Source organism: Triturus cristatus, chromosome 1_2, assembly GCF_964204655.1.
Source record: "Triturus cristatus chromosome 1_2, aTriCri1.1, whole genome shotgun sequence".
NCBI lineage: Eukaryota > Metazoa > Chordata > Amphibia > Caudata > Salamandridae > Triturus > Triturus cristatus.
In genome coordinates, this window is record NC_140580.1 from 926,074,044 (window position 1) to 926,098,460 (window position 24,417).

General features: G+C 45.4%; 1 long non-coding RNA gene across 1 annotated transcript; it reads right to left on the minus strand.

The window, feature by feature from the left end:
* Positions 1–21,746: 21,746 nt before the first annotated feature.
* Positions 21,747–22,995, minus strand: LOC146868341 (uncharacterized). The gene is made up of 3 exons (XR_014966202.1): positions 22,923–22,995; positions 22,745–22,818; positions 21,747–21,989 (listed from the first exon to the last, which is right to left on the minus strand). It is a non-coding gene; the product is annotated as an uncharacterized LOC146868341 (long non-coding RNA).
* Between the last annotated feature and the right edge of the window lie 1,422 nt (positions 22,996–24,417).

Here is a 24,417-nt window from a genome sequence, read left to right on the forward strand (position 1 = left end):
GCTTTTTTCCCTATGCTCCCCACCCCGTGACCACCCCACTCCCCCCCTCACCCACTATTGTGCTCCCCTGGAGAACCCCCACTCTTCCTCTTGTGGCCCTACCCTGGCCTTTGAGGCTTCCCTCCCGGTATCCAGGATGGTAAGGATGTCTATATCTCTTTGTTTAAACAATAGATGATGCAAACTGCAACTTAATAGAAAATCTTCTCCTAGTCCTGAAAAGGGAAAGAGTAGAAAACTAAACTAAAAACTGGAAGACTAGGGAAAAAACTGGTTATGCTAACGAACTGCTGTTCCACTGGCAAGCCCCGATATAGATTGAAGAAAGTTTTCTGCTTCTTCCCCCTGCTTAAATACCCGCATTTTGTTGTTGAACATTACTTTCAGTGTAGCAGGGAATTTTCGCTGGGCTGTTGCACCTTGCTGCCTGAAGGGGTCTAATAACAACTCCCATTGTTTAGAGGCTGTTATTGATGAAACATCCGACCTAATTTGGAAAGTTATCCCTTCTGTGCTTAGTGTACTCTCCTTGAGAGCTCCATTTAATATTTAATATTTCGTCTTTCGAACTATAGGTTAAGAAGTGGACCAGAACTTTTCTGGGTCTAGTTTAATTTGGGTTTAATCTAAACTGATCTCTGTGTACCCTCTGGATGTAAATCATAAGGTCTTGCTCTGAGCAGTCAATTAGAGTCGATTGTTTAATGAGCTTCACCCCGAACTCTCTGATAATATTTCCCTCTGCTCTCTCAGGTACTTTGAGTAAACGGAGATTAGTTCTTCTCTGGGAGTTCTCAATAGCATCTAGCTTCACCTGGAATCCCACTTCACGTTCTTTTATTTTAGTGAGTTCTTTTACATTTTTCTCGGTTTGGGCTGTCAGTTCTGCCACGGTAGATTCCAAAACTGAGGCTCTAGCTGCCAGTGAGTCAAACTTATCTTCCAATTTCTCACAGAAGATCTAGAGTTCAGCTTGATTTTTTTCTGAGACCAGGAACCTACTCTTCATCTCCTCAGTTAGAGACTGCAACATATGTGAGACTGATAGAGCAGTTGGTGAATACACTAAACTCCCATTTGAACGGAGAGTATTCTCCACCTCCTTCACCATAGTTTGATTTGTCCTTTGTGCACTCCCGTCTGTGGTCTTAGTAGCCAAGTTTGATACGTTATCCCCTACATCTGAAATCATTAATCCTTCTCGTTCCACTCCTTCTGGCTCCCCCTCAAGTACTTGGAACCTATTAGGACTTAGAATGCCTTCTGGGTAGTTGAATGACACCTCTAGGCTGCTTTCTAGGGTATCCGTTATACAGTCTAATGGTTTCAGTATCAAAGTGCTGGGCACTACTTTAAAGTAATTTTTTAACGAGGGTGTATGTTTTGCCTTAGATTCATTTGATTGATTTTGTAGAATCCGCATCGGTTTTTTACTTTTTTTTTTAGGCTTTACAGACATTACAGGCTTTACAGACCTTGTTTGGCTCCCGTTAATCAAGCACTTGGGCTGGGTGGGTTCCGTGTGACCTAAATCAGCTACCTTAGAACCATTAAGTGGATTACAAGATTTTTTGTTTGTGCCTCTTAAAGCATATCCCAATAGTAACCCAGTACCTGCTATTTCCCCTTTCCCCCTTTGCCAAAATTTCACTGCGGGCCCCCTTCTGAGGCCCCCTTTCCCTCCCAGGTATATCTTGGCATCACTTACAAACTTCTTTGAGTCCAAATCTAATCCTTCAGGCAGGTCAACTTGCCCTGCTTGCTCTACTTGACTTCTAGCTGCACCTTCTGTTCTCTGTGTACTCCTGGTGGATTTTGGGAGATTGAATCTAATGCTGTCCCTGCCTTTACCACTGTGGAGGAATCTAGCAGCTGCTCTACGGTCGTGCCGAACCTCGAGGGCTACCCATGACCACAGTGCAACCCCCCCTCCTGTGCCTCCTGGGTCCCGCTGAACCACTCGTCCGCGGCTGCTGCCGCCCCGGGAGAGACCAACCCTGCCACCTGAAACCAGAAGCCTAGAGAACTCGCTGTGCAGCTGCAACGCGTCTTCAGCGTCTTCACCGCAGCTACTCCCGCACCGCTCAACACCGCTCCTCTTCCTCCGGTGAGAGTTAGTTTCTTTCCTTCTTTCCCTTCTTTCTCGAGAAAACGTTTTTTTTTTAATGATTCCTGAAGTCGAAATAATGTGCACCATTTTCCGCAAGTGAGATGAGTTTAAACGATCATTATCAAGCTGTCTCACGTCATAACCCGTCCTGGTCCGTCGGAGCCTCCGTGACCTGTTAACCGCTGGGCACCATGTTCTCCGCCGCTCTTCCTTGCACAGGAAGCTTCGAAGGCTCCCGCAGAGTCTTCTAACATGGTTATCTTCTGTCTCTCTGGGGGATTGTCATATAGTTCACACTGCAGGCTTCTCCCTTCGTCGCTCTTCCTACTGTTGTAGGACGTCCCCTCTGGTGAGACCCACAAGGTTGGCGTGGCTCTCTCCTAGAGCTTATGAGTTGTGGTCTACGGTTGGTCCACATCACTCTTCTACCTCTGTGGAGGCAGACTACTCCAGGGTATTGTTGTGTTTCTGCCACACCTGGCTCACCCCGGCGTGTTCTTCACCTTTCCGCTGTGCTCTTTTTGCCTACATTGGCTGTCTTAGACATAAGCAAGTGTCCCTTGTGGGCATGTTGTCCTGTTCCCCTCCAGAGCATTTTCTTTCAGAGTTCTATGTGGTCACGATATGTGAGTACTCACTGGGTATGTTCACAGTTACGGGGTACCCGCGGTAAGCCTTGCGCCACTGTCTTAGCTGTGTTCTATTCTTGTGGTATTGTACTCTTCATTCTCTGGGGTTGGGACATGCTTAGGTCTTCTCTCGCGGCTCAGACCCTGTCTGGTTTTCGCTTATGGGCAGCAGAGTCTATGCCAGACATGTCACTGCTACACGTTGCCTTGAGCCCTTTTTCCCTATGCACTTCCCAGGCAGGGGCTCTAGTCCCTCTCCTCCTTGCCGCACGGGAGCTCAGGTACTCCTGTTCCTAGCCCTTACTGATGTTATCAGTGGAAGTATTCAGGATACTCATTGTCATTTCTGCAGTATCCGTATGCAGTGTAGAACGGCGTATACCAGAAGAGCCTCCAACAGGAGACGGTAACGAAACCTAAAGAGGCTAATCTTACCATTATTAATTTAACGACCAAACATTTGACAAAAACCGAAGAGTCAGTCCTCGAATTAGGTCTCACTTTCTGCCCCCATAAGACCATGGAATTTACGCAGACGCGCATTGATCTTTTCAAGTTTACGCGTAAATTGAAACTGCATAAGTACTTTAAGATCAAACCACCAACTATGAAATCCAAACCCCTAGCCAGTACGACTCCGGCTCCGGATGAACTTGCAAGTGGGGACCTCAATGCTATTATGGTTCTGGAGGAACTAAGAACTGAAGCGGAAGATGGCACTTTAACATCTTTGAGGCAATCACAACAATTAGTTATCACTGGCATAAAACAACAAGGTGGACTCACTAAATTCAAACCAGTGTCACAATTCCTACCGCAAATGGCACCTGATGCTATTGAGGTCTTTTCAGAAGCGGTCACGAAGGATTTGATACAGCTCCGACGGAAACAAAGATTCAAAAAAACCACTATAAAGGAGAGTAACTTCTCTTTCAAACAACAAAAGGCCCTTGAAGATCTGAGGAAGGACAAAGGAATAGTATGTAAGCCCTCTGACAAGGGGGGTAACATAGTTTTACAAACCAAAGCGAACTATGACAAGGAAGCGCTTCGCCAACTTTCTAATGGACAGACATATATTGCCATTGACACGAACACTTACCATGAAAGCATGGAGAACTATCACTCCCTCATTTCCAGGTGGCATAATAAAGGTCTCCTGACGATAGACGAATTCCTATTTCTTAGAAGGCTGAACCCCATTATTCCAACCTTCTATCACCTTCCCAAGGTGCATAAGAATAAAGAAACACCACCTGGGAGACCAATTGTGGCATCCCAAGGGAGTCTTACAGAGAATATGTCAATTTATGTCGACTCCTTCCTCTTGCCCCATGTTAAAAATTTGAAATCCTACATCAGAGACACGAAAGATCTGTTGGGACACATTGCTGCTTTGGAATGGAAGGACGAAAACAAACTGATGGTTCTAGACATTACCAGCCTATATACCTCTATAGCGCACTGTGATGGACTAATGGCAATGGAATATTTCCTCAAGAAACGTCCTTTGAAATATCTTGAACATAATGAACTTCTAATTGATTTTGCCAGATTCTGTCTAACTAACAACATCTTTCTGTTCCACACACAGCTATACAGGCAGATCTCGGGTACAGCCATGGGTACCTGCTTCGCCCCCAGCTACGCGAACTTGTTCGTAGGCTGGTGGGAGGAGCAGGTAGCCTGGGGCACATCTAACATCCAATGGACAGAAAAGGTGGTCGTGTGGTACCGTTACATAGATGACCTGTTCATCGTGTGGAACGGTTCACTCGACACAGCTAGAGACTACATAGATGTTTTAAACACCAACATAGTCAATTTAGAATTCACAGGAGAAATAGATGCTATTTCAGTGAATTACTTGGATGTGAATATCTATGTAGACAAGGGACAATTGAAAACTAAACTCTTCCGCAAAGAGACAGCGGGAAATTCTGTCCTTCATGCCTCTAGCAGTCATCCTACGAATCTGGTTAGCAGTATCCCCTATGGGGAACTGCTTCGCATAAAAAGAAACAGTTCAGATGACAGAGAGTTTCTAGTGGCAGCCAACGATAGCATCAGACGTTTTGAAGCCCGAGGCTATAGCAAAGGGGTTCTCGAGAGGGCCTTTGAAAAGGTGAAAGCAACTCAAAGGACTGATTTGCTCAAAAATACAGAAACCATGAACATGGATGACATCAATGGGGGCAAATTTAGACTTATAACTACCTTTTCTAGGGATGCAGGGAACCTCAAAAGAATCATGCGCAAGAACTGGCACATCCTGCAAACTGATGGTGTGATAGGGACTGATCTTCCATCTTACCCCCTCGTCACATTTAGAAAAGCGAGGTCTATCAAAAACGACCTAGTGTGCAGCTATTTGAGGGATGCCCCTAGAACACCCTTTGGAGCTCTAGGAGGGTTTTTTCCATGTGGTAAATGCAAAGCCTGTAAAGGAAGCAAAAGAGTGCTTAGTTATGACATTCCCATTATAGGTATCAATAAGAACATCAGGAAATTCTTGACATGCACCACACCATACACTGTTTACTGTCTGGTATGCCCCTGCGGTCTACGTTAAGTGGGCAGCACTATCCATCCTACAAAAATCAGAATCTTGGAACACATGCGGGCCATCAGTAAAGGAGATGAGACCTACCCCGTAGCACGTCATTTTGACAAAACTCACAATCGTAACCGTGATGAGTTGAGCTACTTTTGTTTGGATCATGTACCATCGAATCCTAGAGGGGGAGACAGGATACTGAAACTCCGGAGATTGGAGTCACGGTACATCATCGATCTCCAAACTAAAACACCATGGGGCCTAAATAGTAGTGAAGAGTTAGCTGTACACCTAGGGGAGTGAAATTGTACACTGTCCTCCCCCTCCTTCACTTTACTACATCATGTTGACATTGGATGGTGCCACTGTACACATTGTTAATAATGGACATAGAGAGTATGTGTATATAACTGTGTGTATATATAACTTTGGTTTCTGTACATATATGTTATATGCACGCTTTTGATTTACATGTATATATATGGTGTATATATATGGTGCTCACACATGTATGTGTATATAATTGGGTGTGTATATATAGGCTGGCTTTCTTAATTGCATTTGACCCCGAGTCAGGACCCGTTGCTTTACCTTGGTTGCTTCCTGTAGTAACATCATTTATGGTAGATTGTATTATATTGTATATAGTATCTCCAGATGTATAGACATAGTAGTCTGTTCACCCACTCAGTATTTTATTATAATAATTTTTGCATTTGTTGAACTCTGCAGCAGTAGGCAGCCCTAGCCATGTTTTATTTCCGTTGGAGAATGTCTCCAGGTGTATGCCCATCCAGGGCTTGATTTACGTGCATTTTTTGATCCTTCCCCCACCTCTATCGCGCTTGCTAGTGGAGTTTGCCATCCAGGCATGTGCGCTATCATATATTACAAGATGGCGCCGATATTGGGGTAGGAATGTTAGAGACCACGATATTGACGTTGGTCCTTCATTTGTGTTGATGTACATTTTGATGATTTAAAAACATGGCGGGCGGGCGCTTCGGTAAACATAGATGAAGGTTGTTACCGAAACGCGTCTGTTTGTTTACGTGATAGTTTCCATTTAATAAATTTTGGAAACGGCCCCCGCGAGTGCTGTCTTTCTCTTTGGATGGTGGTTGTGAGAAGGAGAGTTGCAGCAATAATTGAATGCGGGCACACCCCCGCACGAAGAAGCACCCGCCTGAGAGTGCACCTGACTGGTGTTTCGTAGCAGTGATATATATATATATATATATATATATATATATATATATTCTCTACTGGCGGTCGCCAGTAGATAGTTATAGTTAGGACCGTGTTTCCATAGGAAATCCGCAACATTCTATTTTGAATAACTTTGGCGCCGATTGACGAATCCTCGCGAAATTATCTAAATAGGTGGGGCGCTCCGCTCCGCTTCTTCCCTGAAAGTCTCGGGGGGATTCGTCAAGCGGGGGCTGAGAAAAAGGGGGGGTCCCAAAACGTGTTTTCCCCATGCATTTTTCCATAGGACCTTTAGTCCAAGCTGCAGCCCGAACGGCTGAACAGAATTACTTGAAATTTGGCAGAGAGGTAGTCCTCAGGTCAGGGATGTGCCTTTTGCAGGTCTGGTGTAAATTTGTTCAGTATTTCCTGAGAAAATAGCATTTAAATTAATATATATATCTATAGGCGCGCACCGTGCGCGTACGGTAATCCTTACCGTACGCGCACGCTGACGTGCGCGAGCGCGATTCTGATTGGTTGTTAGATCTTAGTAAACATTCGAATCGGTCGAAACCAGGAAGTGTCGGCCGCCATTTTGTCTCTCGCAGTCTGAGGGGGTGAAAAACAAAGTTGGCTAACGTGAAAAGGGGGCAGGCTGGACAGTTCCTGACCCCCTAGCCTTGGTCAGGGGGTCCCAGAAGGACCCCCAAGGGCAAAAATGTATTTTAATGTTTTTACGAAAAATCGCGGAGTGCGCGTAGCGTACGCGCACGGTAGAAACTGAAAAATTCCGTGCCCACAGCGAAGCGCACCGTGAAAAACAAATAAATACATAACTTAGCATTTAAAAAACCGTACAAATTCACTGAAAAAAACCATCGGTTTCACACACGTTATAGTTAGGAATTAGCATTTAAAAAACCTTGCAAATTCACTTAAAAAACCATAGGTTTCACACATGTTATAGTTAGCTGGGCATTTCACTCGTGAAAAACCATTGAAATTCCCACGTTATAGTTAGTGCAGGCAACTATAACTCACGCGACCGCAATCCTCTGCTGATGCGAATACTGTATTTAGACACTTATTTACCCATGTCTTCTTCCATTAATTTTTATCTATACATATATTACAAATATTTTTTTTTCATAAAGACACATATGTCATCAGTGATGTAATATCTGACGTCATCAGCAGAGGATTGCGGTCGCGTGAGTTATAGTTGCCTGCACTAACTATAACGTGGGAATTTCAATGGTTTTTCATGAGTGAAATGCCCAGCTAACTATAACATGTGTGAAACCTATGGTTTTTTAAGTGAATATATATATATATACATACACACACACACACACGTACATTTTCTGACTTCTATGTATGTTATGTTATGTTATGTTATAACGTTTTATTGAGCGCGAACAGCTGCCCCAGCAACGAGGCGTCCCGGCGCTGAACTATAACGAAAAACCTGAGAGGGGAGAAGGAAAGGACGGGCTATAGGAGATTAGGATGGGGAGAATAGAAATGTTTTGATCGCTTTGCGGAAGGTCAACAGGTTAGTCATCGAGCTAATGTGATGTGGCAGGGAGTTCCAGAGTCTTGCCCCCAAGACTCTGAAAGAGCGACCGCCCATTCTGCTTAGCCTTATACGTGGAATAACCACCAAATTTTGACCAGAGGAGCGTAGGGCCCATTGTGGGGTATAGGGCTCTAAAAGTGGACGCAGGAGGCCAGGACAGTCAGTTTTGAGAATTTTAAAAACAGTAATGAGGGCTTTAAACTGAACTCGGGCTTCCATGCGCAGCCAGTGTAGTTTCTGGATGGTGTTTCTTGCAGAGCACCTACGAGGGAGGCCGACAACTGCCCTGGCAGCAGAGTTTTGTATACGTTGTAGCCGCGCCATCTCAGCTTTATTAAGGCCAAGAAAAAGGATGTTGGCGTAGTCCAGTCGAGCCAAGATGGTAGATTGGACTATCGTTTGGCGCGTATGGTGGTCAAAAAAGCCAAGGATCGGATGAAGGCTCCTCAACAGACCCACACAGGTGGCAGCCAGTTTCTTGGTGTGGGTCTGGAAATTAAGAGATGCGTCCACCCAGACACCAAGGTTTTTTACCACAGTTTTGGGGGGGGGGGATAGGGCCCAGTGCGGACGGCCACCATTGATCAGTCCAGTAGTCAGGATTTTTACCTAGAAGCAACACCTCTGTTTTGCCAGCATTCAATTGGAGGCAGTTGTGTGACATCCAGCGTGCAACTGCCTCTAACCCGTTCTTGAATCTCGCCGCTGAGATCGAGGGGCCTTCAGTCAGAGAAATGACGAGCTGAGTGTCGTCGGCATACGACACTAGCGTCAGGTCCCATTCTTTTGCTATATCAGCGAGAGGCTGGACATAAAGATTGAATAGGGACAGGCTGAGCGCCGATCCCTGAGGAACGCCTTGCTCTATAGGGTAAGGCTGGGATATGAACGGGGGGGCAGAGACCCGGAAAGATCTGTTTGTCAGGAATGATCGAAACCACTCTAGAGCAAGGTCTTTGATACCTATGGCTTCGAGACGTTTCAATAAAATAGAGTGGGAGACCGTATCAAAGGCTGCGCTAAGGTCGAGTAAAACCAGCGCAGCACTTTGACCGGCGTCCAGGATGTTCCGTAGGTGTTCGATGGTGGTCAGCAGGGCGGATTCGGTACTGAATCCTGGCCTGAAGCCGTTCTGTGATGGGTCTAAAATTTGGTGTTGTCATGTAGTTGGCTAGCACCATGTTCACATGGGTTTCTGCCAATTTTGAGGCCCATGGAAGCAGTGAAATTGGTCTGAAGTTTTCTGGTTTTGATGAGTCTAGGGTGGGTTTTTTTATGATTGGAGAGACCCAGGCCTGCTTCCAGCATGTGGGAACCACCGCTGAGGAGAATGATAAGTTAAGTAAGGTAGTAAGAGGAGGAAGGAAGAACTCGAGAGATTCTAAGAATTTAGCAGGTCTCATGGCATCTGTGGGCGATCCAGATTTGATTTTAGTGCACAGTTTAGCAAGTTCGTCATGTGTTAAGCTGGGGATGAGAGACAAACTGGGGTTGTCTGGCAGAGGCTTACTAGGTATGAAGGTGTCCGAAAGATTCTGAGGAAAGGAAGTGTAGATTTTCTTTACCTTTTCCGTAAAGAAGGTGGCAAGTTCCTCGCATTGTTGTGCAGAGGTAATACCAGGGACAGGATTACAACTATCTTTAAGTTTATGTACAATTTCAAAAATAGTTTTTGAGGGATTCCTGCTGGAGCTAATTGCTTCCGCGTAGTAGGAAGCACGGGTGGTGCGAACCGCTTTATGATACGATTTCAATTTTCGCAGGTAAGCAGCTTTGTCAGTGTCCTTGTATTCTTTTCTCCACTGGCGTTCAGCTCTTTTGCAGTCTTTCCGCATGGTTAGAAGAATTTCATTGTACCACGGGTTAGATGGAGTGTTACGGGTTTTAGTCCGTTTTTCTAGTATTAGGGAGTCGAGTCCTAAGTTGATCCAGTTTTGAAAGGCCGCGTAGGCGGAGTTAATATCTCCGTCTGTGAGGTTGAGGTGGAAGTTACCTAGTTTACTAGTAAGGTCACTAGGAGCCAGTTTGTGCCATGGCCTCTTATATCGGAAATTGTTTGTGTTTTTCACAATCGAGTCTCTGATTTTCAGAGAAAATTGGATAAGAGAGTGGTCAGTCCACCCCATGGGTTTGGGGGGGGCAGCCGAGGCATCCGAGAGGTTGGAGAAAACTGGGTCCAATAAATGCCCGGCAGAGTGAGTGGGAGTTTGGATGAGCGGGTTTAGCTGAAGGGCTGTGAGGTCTGCCTGAAGGTTCTTAATAGTAGAATCGGTCAAGGAGTCAAAATGTAAGTTAAGGTCTCCCAGGATGGTAAAATTAGGAGAGGATATCACTAGAGTGTGAGCGACATCTAGGAATTCCTCAATGAACCTGGCAGCGGGGCCAGGGCGCCTGTAGATGTAGAGTCCGGAAAGGGTGAAATGGGGACTAGTGGAGATTTTGAATCTTGCACTTTCACAGCCCCAAATGGCTTCCTTCTCAAAAGTACAATTGTATGATGATTTGTAAATAACAGCTATCCCCCCACCCCTGGAGTCTCTATTGATGGTTTTGATGGAGAAACCCTCGGGCAGCGAGAGATTTAAAATGCTGTTTTGGTCATCGTGGAGCCAGGTTTCGCATATAAACATAATGTCTGGATGTTCCTCTGTTATAAGGGTGAACACATCAGCGTGATGTTTCACAAGGGATCTAACATTAAGTTGGAAGATGGTAAGGGTGTAATGCTTATAAGCAATGGTATTGTGGCTGGCTAGCCTGGGTGAAGATGTCAAAAAACAGCACGGCTTGCAGTACAGACCTGTTTGCCCAAGGCAGCCTTCAAGTTTATCACATCTTGAGTCTGGTTTAAGAGCGAGGAGGGACTTTCTATCGTACTGCAGTAAATGTGGTACGAGTTGAGCAGGGGGACTGGCGAGAGGCGATGGTCTGGCGATGACGGGCGCAGACGGGCTTGCCTTAGGCGCTCCCGCTGCGCTCGTCCGCTGCGCTTGCGTGGGAAGCACATTTAGGGAGAGGAGAGGTGGGCGTGGCCTGTGAGGTGGGCGTGTCCTCGCGACTGGCGATGGCAGCCGATCACAGCAAACTCCACGAAGCAGCGCTAGACTCCGCTGAATGTGGAAAACAATGAGGCAAGTAGCCCAGCAGAGCTCAAGACAGGAATCAGAGTTATTTAAAATGTGTTACAAACAAATTAACAATTTAAAATAATGGCGCGTAATTCCTCCGGCTTCCGCCTCAGAGGTGTGTTACAAAGAGCGCACTCGTAATTCAGCGCGTTCTTATAGGCGGGAGGGGTGGGCGTGGCCTGTGAGGTGGGCGTGTCCTCGCGACTGGCGATGGCAGCCGATCACAGCAAACTCCACGAAGCAGCGCTAGACTCCGCTGAATGTGGAAAACAATGAGGCAAGTAGCCCAGCAGAGCTCAAGACAGGAATCAGAGTTATTTAAAATGTGTTACAAACAAATTAACAATTTAAAATAATGGCGCGTAATTCCTCCGGCTTCCGCCTCAGAGATGTGTATTACTAACTCATTTCATAGTTAGTGTGGTGGTCAATATCTCCACCTGTCACGTGGGAGACCAGGGTTCCTTCCCCGTCGGGGCTAATGATGTTGCCTTTTAAGTGTCTTTACATGTGTTATATCCACATACATGTATCTCCTGGGAGTCATACTTCTGTATATCTCTGCATGGTGACATCTGTCCCTCCACATGTCATTTTTGACATCCACTGTTGTACATGCTCCGTTTGTATGCTCTGACTCTGTCATACTGTTTTGTTCCTTTCTGAGACTTTGTCTCTTGCAGATTCATGGGACTTGTGCTCGGTTTAAGTTCTTCTTGCAGAAGTTTGAGGACTTTCTTCTTCCATTATGCACTGTCCGTTCTGGTTATGTGCTTCCCTTTCATCCCTGTCTGGACGAGAGAGGTCTCATACCGTCCTCTGACGGATTGTGGTGCCTTTGCCTCCCCTTGTTAATGCTACCTTATAGAGCATAATGGGTCTAGTGTCAGCCACGCTGGCATTGCTGTCCCCACCATGTTTTGGTTAATGTTAATGACGGATGAGTTCTCTTTGGAACTTGGTAGTTTTCAGTCGCAGACCCTCCTCCAATGGGGTATAGCTTTGATATCTATTCTAAGTTAAGGAATCTGCGGCTAGATGTCTCTATCAGATGAACGAGTTACTTACCTTCGGTAACGATGTATCTGATAGAGACACAGTCTAGCCACAGATTCCTTAACGCCCACCCATCCTCCCTGCTCTGCGAGGGCTTTTTCAAGGTGGGTTCTACCCGCTTGCCTCCTTACAGGTGGCCTTTGTCTTCCTGCGTGATGGTGTGCTTCAACTCCCCTCGGGGTAGGATGTCTCATGTTGTTTTATCTGTTGCTTTGCCACCCATTCTCGTAATTGGGTTGTGGGTTCAATGTCCTTCCACGCTCCTCCACCCTGGTTCTTCCAGTGTGGGGCTTGATCATGTTCTTATACCCTCCCTTTCACCCTCTTCTATTTTTTAACCATTACTTGGGGTCTCCTTGACTATGTTAGGGTCAATTACTATAGGATCTATTTGACTGTGCTACAGTCAATAGGTCATTTATGGGGTGTATGATTGTACATTCTCTGTTGTTCCAGAAATTTAGTAAATTACCATGAGTAATGTTGTTCCAGTTCTGTTGCCCATTACAGTTACATTCTGTGAGTGCAGACTGCCTATCGTTTGCCATGCTATTCATCTCCAATGCTGTTTTGCCTCATAGGAGGGCATGGCTCTCCGCTTCTGCGACACTGTTTCTAGGGGCTAGTGCTCTGCTCTCCCCCCTTTGGTCCCTTACAGTATAAAGTACTCTTTCATTGATATACATGGTGATGTTTCTCATCATCCTATGATTTCTTGTCATTGTTGTTTCAAAGATTTTGATCTTTTTTAGCACCCTGTTCCCACACACTCACGGTTTTGGTAGTGGCTCAGCATTGTGGCACGGAAAAGCTTCACAGTAGAAAACTGACATCAGCGTGCCGGAAGGGACTTGTATGGCTCCATTGACGTCATATCCGTGGACGATGTCAGGATGGAGCCATGCGACGCCGTCCCCCGGTTAGCAGAGGTACTGCTGAAGATTCTCTAGGTCCAGTCTGATGCCTGGGGATATTCTAAGTTAAGGAATCTGTGGCTAGACTGTGCCTCTACCAGATGCATCGTTACCGAAGGTAAGTAACTCGTTCTTCAGCAGGAAGTCCAGCCCCCTCAGGACCCTGGGGGGAGCGGAGAACACAATGACATAGGAATGATAGAGGAATAAGGAAACGGAAACCTAGGATACTCAATGATGAGATGAGATGAGAAACGGAATATGGTTGAGGGGTGATAAGGGACGTGAACTCATTTACTACGAGGACTCAGATGTGACCTGCAGAGGGGAGTGGGAGGAGGAAAGTTTGAAAACGGGGAAGTTAGACTTGAACTAATGAAGATGACTTATATGGTAAACTGAAACCTATGGAGACTTAAAGATGTAGCAGTCAATAAGAAAGTATTATATGATTAATGCATACACTTAATTAAAATGCAATAAAATATGTTTTTTTTAAATGCCTCAATCAGGGTGCCCTTCATGAGTTCATAGGACTCTGCTTCTGCCCCAGTGAGCGTCAGAAGTCTGTCTCTGCTCTTACCCGAGAACAGTTCCCAAAGGAGTGCCCCCCAGTGAGACTTCCTCACTTTTCTGGCTTAACAAGCCCTCTCAAAGGCTGTGACCCACTTGATGAGGTCATCAGCATCCTCACATTTCAGGAAAATCCCTTTGGGGATTTTAAGAACATAGGATCCTACTCTCTCTTGGTTTTTAGTATTGCTGCCACCATTGATTGGACCTAGCCCCATATCTGCTCTCTCTTTTTCTAGAGCTAGGAGCCTAGTTTCTAGCTCTAGCCTCCTGGTCAACCTTGCTAAAAGGTTGTCCTCTTCAGTGAAGTTGTCTTTACTGTCTTGAAAGTCTAGCCTCCCTCTGAAGGTTTTAGTCCCTCTGCTTCCTGGCTTGGAGGCAGGGAGCTCAAAGTTCCCTCCCTCCCTAATTAGTTGATTTGGAGGGTTGAAGACCTCATCCACTTCACTACCTTCCCAATCTCCCTGTGAGGCTTCTTCCTCAAGGGGTGGATGGTCCTGTTCATACTCTGCCAGAAACTCCAGCAGTTCTATTCTGGTAGTAGGGCCCTGTTCTTATTTGTCTAGCTTTACAGAGAAGCATTAGCTCCCTAACCCTAAGGTTGGAGTAAGGGGTGAGGGTGAACTACTCGGCCACATTCCCTGTGTTGCTCATTATGTTTCTAAAGTGGGGTTCTTTTTAGAAGACCTACTCTAACAGTTCTAAGTACTTTCACCTTAACTTCAGTAGCTTTTACTTGTTCTAAAAAAGGCTACAGGGAATTAACACAAGGCCCCAACAAGAGTTTTTATAAATATGGATAAAAATAGTCAATCCAAAAAATGAGTTGAAATAAATTCAGTTTTTGGATTCTTGCATTGTGATCAGGGGTTGACTGAGTTAGTCCACTAAATGCAAGGCTTTACATCCCACCGACATCAATGTAGGAATCTGGCTCTGTATATATTATACCAAAGTAAGGTATAGTGTGCACAGAGTCCAGGGAGTCCCCAGAGGTATAGCAGAGACTAAATTAGGTAAGTACTAAAAGCTCTCTTTGTGGTAGTGTGGGCGAGCAGTTAGGCTTATCCAGAGGGTGTGTTAAGCATTTATTGTATATACTCACTCAATGACTGATTACACAAATGCAGATAATGAATCCAGACCAATTGGGTAAGTATGAAAGTATGTATACTTGTATTTTATTTCTAGAACCAAGCAGGACTTGGTACAGGTAGGTAAAATGTACTTCAAATTGTAAACCTTTACACAGAAATGCAATTGGGAATGGATGTGCAATTGTTACAGGTTGGTATGGTTTCAAAAAGCAGTTTAAATTACACAGTAATTACTTTTAGGATACTTTTTGATTACTTTTCAGATTACATCGACTACTTGGGGTGGTATGCCTAGATACCACACCAAATTATCTCATAATACAAGGTAAGTAGGACTTTTCTTTTCCCCATGCATAACAGCAGTTCAACACAAACCATTTTAGGCCCAAAAGCTCATAACATGGGTGCCTATAGGAGAAAAATGGTTATCGGTTTCACAAGTAAACGTCTTTTGAGTGGGTGTTTTGGGGGTTAGGACCAAGGTTCTCCAAGGTCTAGGTCCATGCAAAAAGGGGCAATTTCCTACACCATGCTGTACAAACATTTCCAAAAAGGCCATCAACGACCGGGCAGCCAAACTAGCTGTCGCTGAACTCTGAGGTTGAAAAAGCACTCACGTGCAAAAGCACAACAGTCCTGGTCGAAATTAGGGGAGTGGACGCACCACCGTTCCTGATGTTGCTCCAGTGACTGATCATCTTCGAGGTCATCGACCTTAGGTAAGCTGAGGAAGTCCCACAAGAAGCAGGAAATCCAAGCATGGATCTCCTTCATTCCACCACTCCTACTCAGAGATGTGATGCCCCTAGCACCTCCAGACTGTAGAGTTGTTCCCGACTTAGGAACCGATCCTGACGCTAGTCCCACTTTAGTCCCACCCTGAATGAATAGTAATACCACAGCAGCTCCAGTAGCTGAAGGTGGCCAGAGACCAGATTTTTGGTGCCACATTGGATCCCCTTTCTGCCTTCAGGTCCCACAGATCTGAGGGGACCTCCAGTCGGTCTGCTGTCGGTAGATCTGTCATTGATTTTGACTGCACCCCTTGACCTAGACTTGAGGCCAACTTTGTCTCTGGCTTCGACGTTACCAAACCATGTCCTGATGCCATCTATGACTCCATGCTTGGCCCCATGCACAACGCTGCGTTTGGTGCAACAACCGACGCTGATCGTCACCGATGCCGGAAGGGGAACTGATTGTACTGTCAAGTTCAGAGACCCACGCTCTACCACCCAGAACATATGCACATTCTGAACCAGATTATGCTTCAAATGATGACCTCCAGGATACCAGTGGTCTAGACACCTCCCCGGACATTGGCCTCTCCTCACCTAGTGCTTGAATTGCTACTGAAGAGTCCAAATCCTTGGGGCGTGGTCCCGCCGAGCAGCAAGTTGGCCGCTCGTTGAGAGGGCTCTGCCGGCTGAGACAAAATGCGTTAAAAATCCTATGCTGCTGAGAGCCAACGACACCGGGTAGCACACCTGGCCGGCTGCCCAAGGGCCACTGCACCGGAGGGGCCATTGTGGACACAAATTGCGGCCCGCTGAGCCAATTGCTGAGAGCCCTGCCTGCCAGACCTCTGCACAGTGGAGCATCTGGGTGCCGTGGTCTGGATGAGATGCATCTGGGGGCCGTGGTTTGGGCTGCTGCGGAGTTTCTTACGAGGCCGGCAGATCCTTTCCGTCTTTCCGGTGAGCCCCGCAATCCCTGCTGGGAGCTGACCTGCTGCGAGGATTGCGGAGCGACAGCGAGGTGCGGATGACATTCTGGAGAGTGGCTCCTTACCAAGAGGCGTGGGGTTGTGCAGGAAGCTGCCACGCCTGGGAGCAACATCGGAACATGGCACTGTGAGCCGTCCGAGAAACCCAGAACCTACAATAGGCCACAGCTGCATTTGAACCGAGGCCTAGCCACTGGTCCGCAGAACTGAGGTGAACTCGGTGGGCCAAGGTAGGAAGTGACGTGACGACGGTAATCCAGAGGCAATCGGTTGAGGGCAAAGCGGAGAGGTCGCTGTTCTGAATACCCTTGCTGGAGAGGGGATATATGGTAAATCCCAAGCAGGGACCCAAATTAAATGAGCCAAGATGACGGACAGCTGACGCATTCCCTACGTGTCTATTTCGGGCCTACAGAAACCTCGCTTAGTAAAGCACAACAACAAGGCCGCAAAGCACATCTGTGTATCAACCGGTCGAGAGGAGCGCCCTAACTCTGTAGAACTCAAGATTGGGGACAGCGGACCTATCGATGCCCCCACACGCCCAAAGACATGGGGAAAACGGACACTAAGCAAACAAAATTGAGAACAAAAGGCTTACCTGCCAGGCAGACTCGGAACCCGACATGGACACAGAGAATAGAGAAGGTGCAGCCGAGAAAGGAGACGACCTCTGGTCCATCCTTTTAGAAGTAAAATCAAGTCTAAAAACGATCAACACCAAAATCGATAAACTCATGGATTGACTGGATCAAGTTAAACAGGTGGACACCCATGAGGTGCACCTCCACAAGCTGGAAAATCGTGCTTCAGACGCCCATGAATTCCACGCGGAATCTCGGGAGCAATTGCTGAACACGGAGAAGGTCTTAGAGGTCATCAAGGCCGAAAAAAATGATGACTTAGAGGCCCGATCCCGCAGAAATAACATCCTCATCACGGGAATCCCGGAGCCCACTGTATGGGTAAGATGGAGGACTTCGTGGAGGCGTTGCTACGCGAACTGTTTGGAAAAGTACTTTCTGACATGTTTATAGTGGAGCGAGCTCACAGATCCCTAGGCCTGAAACCACCGGTGGGATCTACACCCAGACCCATCCTTGCACTCCTGCTTAATTTCCTTGATCGTGATGGAATTCTCCGCGCCGCCAGGGAGATGGGGCAAATAACGCACCAGGGAAACCAGATCTCCATCTATCTGGACTTTACCCCAGCCGTTCAGTCAGCAAGGAGGGAGTTTGTACCTGCCAAGCGAATTTTGAGACAGGCCAGGATTGTATACGCTCTGTTATACCCAGCCAAGCTAAAGGTCACTCACGAGGGAAACCATCACCACCTTTCAGATGCGAAGTCGGCCTTAAAATTTGCGAACACGTGACAGGAAATAAATGCTCTGCAGGCCCCGTGGGGTGAGTGGAAGAGGCGCACAGTGACAATGATTAGCACTGCTGCTTTAATCCTATATTCCAAAGTGATGACCACACCAGGGGCTGCGGTAAGATGGGTTGGCCGGGATGTCAGCGAATCGAGAATAGTTCCTGGTGCTACCCTGGGCTCTGATTGACTTTGGAATCATTACTAAGTGTAGATATTTGTCATAATTGGTTTCTCATTAATATCTCAGCCACCTGGCCTTTGGCTAGGGAGTAAGCCAGAGTCTCCATGCCCCTAAGGAGAGCTCCCACAACCAACACTGTTGGTTTTATATTGGGGTGTTTGTTTTTTGTGGAAGGCTGGGCATGCACAACCTCATTGGGGGGGTTGGTGTGGGTGGGAGGGGAGAGTTTGGGGTCACATTGCAACATACTATTGTTTGTCAATATAAAAATACGCTCACGACTGCAGATGCGCAGACCATTATGTTCTACTACCGTTGAGCGCATACACATAGTTGGTTGCCAATCACTGCACCGATCAGACCGGGGTGGGCGACACTACTTAGTTCGTAAAATCAGAGGCGTTACATACCATATCATACCATGCATTAAGAGCCATGGCGAAATTTAAGTTCCTAACATGGAACATTAGAGGTCTCAATGACCAGAGGAAAGCCAGGCTGATTCAAGCTTACTTAACCCGACACAATATCGACATCTGCTTCCTTCAGGAAACTCATTTGAGCGCTACGTCAAGTACCAAAATACAACACAGATTTTTGGGGGAACATCTACTCAGTGATCCACTCGAATTATGCTAGCAGGGTGGCAGTCCTCATTCGTCGCGGGTTAGAATGGATCATGTCACATGTACAACTGAATACAGAGGGGAGGTTTGTTATCCTGGGCGGGACCGAGATGGGATTCACAGCTATCTATGGCCCCAACACCGATGAGCCTGAATTCTTTTATAACATCTGGGTGCACCTCAAGGGCTTAGGATGTGATACTATTATCTGGGGAGGTGACTTTAATGCCATACTAAACAATACCCTGGATAGGCGAGGCTCGACACGAAAACTACACCCCAGGGCAAGCACGACTCTCAACACACTCATACGGGACAATGCGTTGTTAGATATTTGGAGAAACTGGAACACTGATGATATAGAGGGCACATGCATAACTTCACACCACAATGCCTGGTCGAGACTTGTTTATTGGTTGGTCACCAGAGATGTAACTGCATGGACAACGGATGTCAGCCTGCTGCCCAGAACGCTCTCTGATCACGCCGCTTGCCTGTTACAAATTAGAGGTTTTCTGACGCCTAGGCGGGCATTTAGCTGGAGGCTCCCACCTCTCGCTTTACTAGACTCTGCATTCCGAGAGGAAATCAGAACAGACATAATTGATTACTTTGCAGTGAACGAGGGGTCGGTGTCCTCAGCAAGCACACTTTGGGAAGCCTTCAAGGTAGTAATTAGAGGGAGTTGTATTGCCAAACAGTCCGTAGTTCTGAAGTCCATTAGGCAATCGCTAAAATCCATAGAGTCATAGATCAAAGAAGAGGAGGAGCAATATTATAAGACAGGGGAAAAAAAGTCACCTGGCATCCCTTAGGACTATACTTTTTGAATATGAGGCGGAAGCAAATCGCAAAGTGACATTTCTGGGGAAATACCACACAGCCAGGAGATATGGGGAGGGAGACCGTCCAGGTAGAACCCTAGCTAACATAATAAGATCACCACAAAACTGGCATACATTACTTAACTTCGAGACGGCACCGACCCACCTACGAGAGGATCCCAGCAAATTCTTGAACACCTCACTGACTTTTATACTGAGTTGCATTCCACCATCGCACCAGACATATCTGCCTACCTACAGTCCTATCTAGATTCTATAGGATTGCTATGGCTAGGTAATGCACATAGAGACTAAACAAACCCTACACCACGGAGGATATTATACAGGTCATAAATAGCTCACCTAATGACAAAGCCCCAGGCGGCTTATCCACTTCCTTTTATAAAACATATGGCACACTGCTAGCTCCACATCTACTGCACATTAACTAAGAGTCACTAGAAACTGGTCGTCTTCCACCAACTATGCACCAAGCGCTGATACTAATACTGTTAAAACCCGGAAAAGACCCGACTAGTCTGGATTCCTATTGCTCGCTATCACTAATAAATGTTGATAATAAAATATATGCCAAACTCATAGCACAAAGACTACAGCCGAACCTCCCCCTCATCGCCAGACCGGATCAATCTGGCTTCATACCGGGTCGATCAACTGCGCATTACTTAAGAATATTTTCGCAGTACTTCACTACCTCAGCCCTTAAACACCTGCTCTAGCTGTGCTATTAATAATAATAATAATAATAATAATATAGAAACTTATAAAGTGCACAGTTACCTGGATGGGGTGTCCCGGCGCTAACACAGACATTGATAGAGATAGTGGTCAATATACCTTAGTCATTACGACTAAAGAGCCAAGTTTTTAGGGCCTTTCTAAATTCTTGTTCAGACTGCAATGTGCGTAGTTGAAGAGGAAGGTTATTCCAGCATTTAGAGGTCCCCACCTCGAAAGTCCTTCCCCAATTCTGGCTTTCACGAAACGGGGGTGGTAAGGTATCGTTTGTGGTTAGACCTAGGAGATATGTTCTGCTGGTAAGGACGAAGTCTCTTCCTCAAATAGTTCAGCCCCCTTCCTTGAATGCCCGGAAAGCAAATGTAAGAACCTTAAATTCAATGCGCTTGGCCACCGGTAGCCAATGCAGTTGTCTCAGGTAAGGAGAAATAAGTTTGCGAAGGGGAACCTTGCAGACCAGTCTGGCCGCTGAATTCTGCACTATCTGAAGCCTACGGATCAGACCAATTGGCAGACCCATATAGAGACCGTTCGAATAATCAAGGTGGGAAGTGATTAGGGCGTGCACAACGATTTTACGTGCTGATTCAGGCAAGTAATCAATTAATTTTCTAATGATTTTTATCTTGCCACAAATACCTGTTGAACCTGGGTGGCAAGGGACAGATCTTTTCCCACCTAACTCCTAGATTCTTAACTGAGTCCTTAGGAGTGTGGGGGGGGGGGGTCCTAAGTCATCTGGCCACCATAATGCTGAGGAGGGTATTACAGCTTGAGTAGAAAACAAGACCTCCGTCTTGTCAGCATTAAGTTTAAGAAAGTTAGTGCTCATTCAGGCAGAGATGTTTTTAGGCTTAGTTTCAGAGAGTCAAAGGAAGGTGCGGACACTCCACTGGCTATTAGATGCCACTAAAGCTTTTGATTCCCTTGAATGGGCATATTTATTTACTATTCTGGCCCGACTAGGCATCAGCCCAGCATTTATTCGGCAAATCAAGCTCCTGTACACTGAACCTTCGGCCCATCTGAAAGTTAACAACCTTATGTCCGAGAGTTTCTCTATCACTAGGGGCATTAGGCAAGGGTGTCCTCTATCACCACTCCTTTTTGCTATAGCCATGGAGCCCTTAGCAGCACGCCTCCAACAACACCATGTGGCCAGGGGGCTGGGATTTACGTGAAGAAGCCTGATAGTCTCGCTATATGCTGATGATGTGACACTATACATAAGCAAACCGGAGGAAAACACGATCCCTGTACTCCGTGAGATGACCAGGTTTGGTGGACTCAAATAATTGGGGGTATACCCATCAATCACCCTCCCATAACCTGGGTAAGGAAAATGCAATATAGAAAAAATGGTATGGAGGAATAAATAAAGCAATGTTTTTGAAAAGGACACTTTTAATTATCCTTTCATATGTGTGTAAATTCACATCTCATTTTTCATTTTTTGCTGAGCATATACAAAAGACGTATATTTACAAAACAAAACCTATATACATTAATATACATTAAACGAAACTACGCTACTGTCCCAACAACAGATTTTAAATTGTGGATCCACCTTTCAATAGTGTGGACATCCCAGAGGGCGACGCGGTCGCGTTTCAGCCAATCAATTCCTTTTGGCCTCTTCAGGACAAGGAAAGCAGCAGCAATCTACATAAAAAGAAGCACACTCAAATGACATATACATTACACGAAACCCTCTATGCTCGCCTATCAATGTCCAGGTCATTTACTCCAAGCGTGAGAAGCAGACCGAAAGTCCCACCACAAAAGAAAACTACCGAATTGCGTGACAAAAAGAATCTAAATGAACATCATTATTACCTAAAACTTACTGAATATATTTGTGTGCATATAGATCCCAAGACTGTTCTCTATATCAATAATAATAGAAATCGTGATTCAGACACCTCCACCAATCGGTCTTACATATGTGCACTGTGGATTCATTTACTCTAAGCTTCATTTAACAAGGGGAGCCTCTCTTAGAGGAAAAACGGTCTGTTTAACTGACCTTAAGCTGAAAAAAATCAGCTCAGCAAATCAAATGTACTAGAAAGGAGTGGGGGGGCTGAAGGTCCAATCCCTCTAATGCCAATTCTGTGGAAAGGATAAAACATTAGCCAACTACATTCTGCTCCCTCCATTAGCTAAAAGTACTGGCTCGAACTACATTCTATATACCTTCTTCAAATGAAGACGAGACCCCTTGTCAGTGTTTAATATTCTCAACTGGGGCCGTCCGGCGTAAAAACTGCCTGTTTCAAAGGAAACGAACACACGAAGCCACAGTATAAGTTCAAATGAACTACTTACTTCAAGCGTGGACAAGATAGAAAATTAACTCAATACATTCTACTCCCTCCATTAACTAAAAGTACTGGTTCTAACTCCATTCTAAATACCTTCTTCACATGGAGACGAGGCCCCCTGTCAGTGTTTAGAATTTTCAAACGGGGCCGTCCAGCGTGAAAACTGCCTGTTTCAAAAAGAAACGAACATACGGAGGCACAGTATAAGTATAAAGCGACTGCTTACTTCAAATATATTCCAAACAAGCGTCTCATACTCGAGTTCGCTTACCTTGATTCTCTACCGTCTCCTATGACTGTATCTCTCATCCATCCGTGCTCACTATAACGCTGCATGAGTGAAGTTGAGGGGAAGGGCTGTCAGAGCCTTATTTCCTAGTGTGAACAGTAACGAAGGACTACAAACCTCCAAATAAAGCGGAGCAACGAATCGGCCATATTGAAAGGGAGCATAGGGAAGGAAAATATATTTACAAATTCCTCTCTTATTTCCAAGTTTAGGACCGCTATTATTAAATAATACTATTAGTATCTACAAAACTAAATAAAATCAATATATACAAAAGAGAGAATATATAAAAAAAAGAGGGGCTAACAAAGAAACCAATGTTAATCACCACTAATTCTTGTGGTGAGTAAAAAGGAGAAACAAACGCATATTAGGACCAGAGTGAATCAGAAGGAATAACACCCAGAATTATTTCAATGTACAAATAGGCAGAGTAAAATACCCTGTAAACATCAAGGCTCACAATCTAAAAATACGTATTCCTGTTCACATATATACATACACAGTGACTATACATGTAGAGAACTCTCCTAACCAAATCAAATGTATTTATTTAATCCTGCATTCAGGGGCTTAGTTTGAAAATGTGACTCTTATTGTATTAACGCCCAAATTTCATCCTTATCATTTAGGCCGTCTATTGCTGTCCGGTATTTTTCAATAAACCTCTCCTCCTGACGATTCAGGGTACTTTGTAAGATGGCTTTGTTCATAGAGCGCATAACTGTCAAGACAGTCCACCTCAATTCGTCCTCGTTATGGCCAATTTCTACAAAGTGCTGGACCAACGGGGCACCTAGATTTTTGCACGGAATCCGTGATTTATGTTGCTGAATGCGGAGTTTCACAGCTTGAGTTGTTTGACCAATATATGTTTTTTTACATGGACATTCAATTGAATAAATTACATTTTTCGAATTACAATTCGAAAAGCCCAGTTGAACATGTTTTTGGTCGCCAATTGTTGTGAACTTGGAGTCACTTGTTTGGGGACATACCACACAATTCTGACATCTAAAATTTCCCTGTACTGGTGGTAGTCCCATCATGGTTCTTACATCATTTTTAGGTGCTGATGGTCTAGATGCCCTAACCAGATGTTCTCTCAAATTTTTTCCTTTTTGAAAAGAAAAGAGCGATGTAGCCAACCTCAAATGGTCGACCAACCGCCAATTTCTTTGAATGATCTGCCTCACTTTGTTTGCTTTAGGATTGTAAGTTAAAACACAGGTAAGTTGACCATTCTTTTCCTTGCTCCTAGGTGTTAACAAAGTTTCCCAGGTGTGAACCATGCTCGTTTGAGTGCATTCCTGACCAATTTCTTTGGATACCCTCTGTTACATAGCTTTGTCCGCAAGATGGTTGCGTTATCAAAGTAATCGTTTTTATTCGAAAAATTACGACGAATTCTAAGGAATTGCCCATATGGCAAATTATCCTTAAGGTGTCGTGGGTGCCCTGAACAGTATGCTAAAAG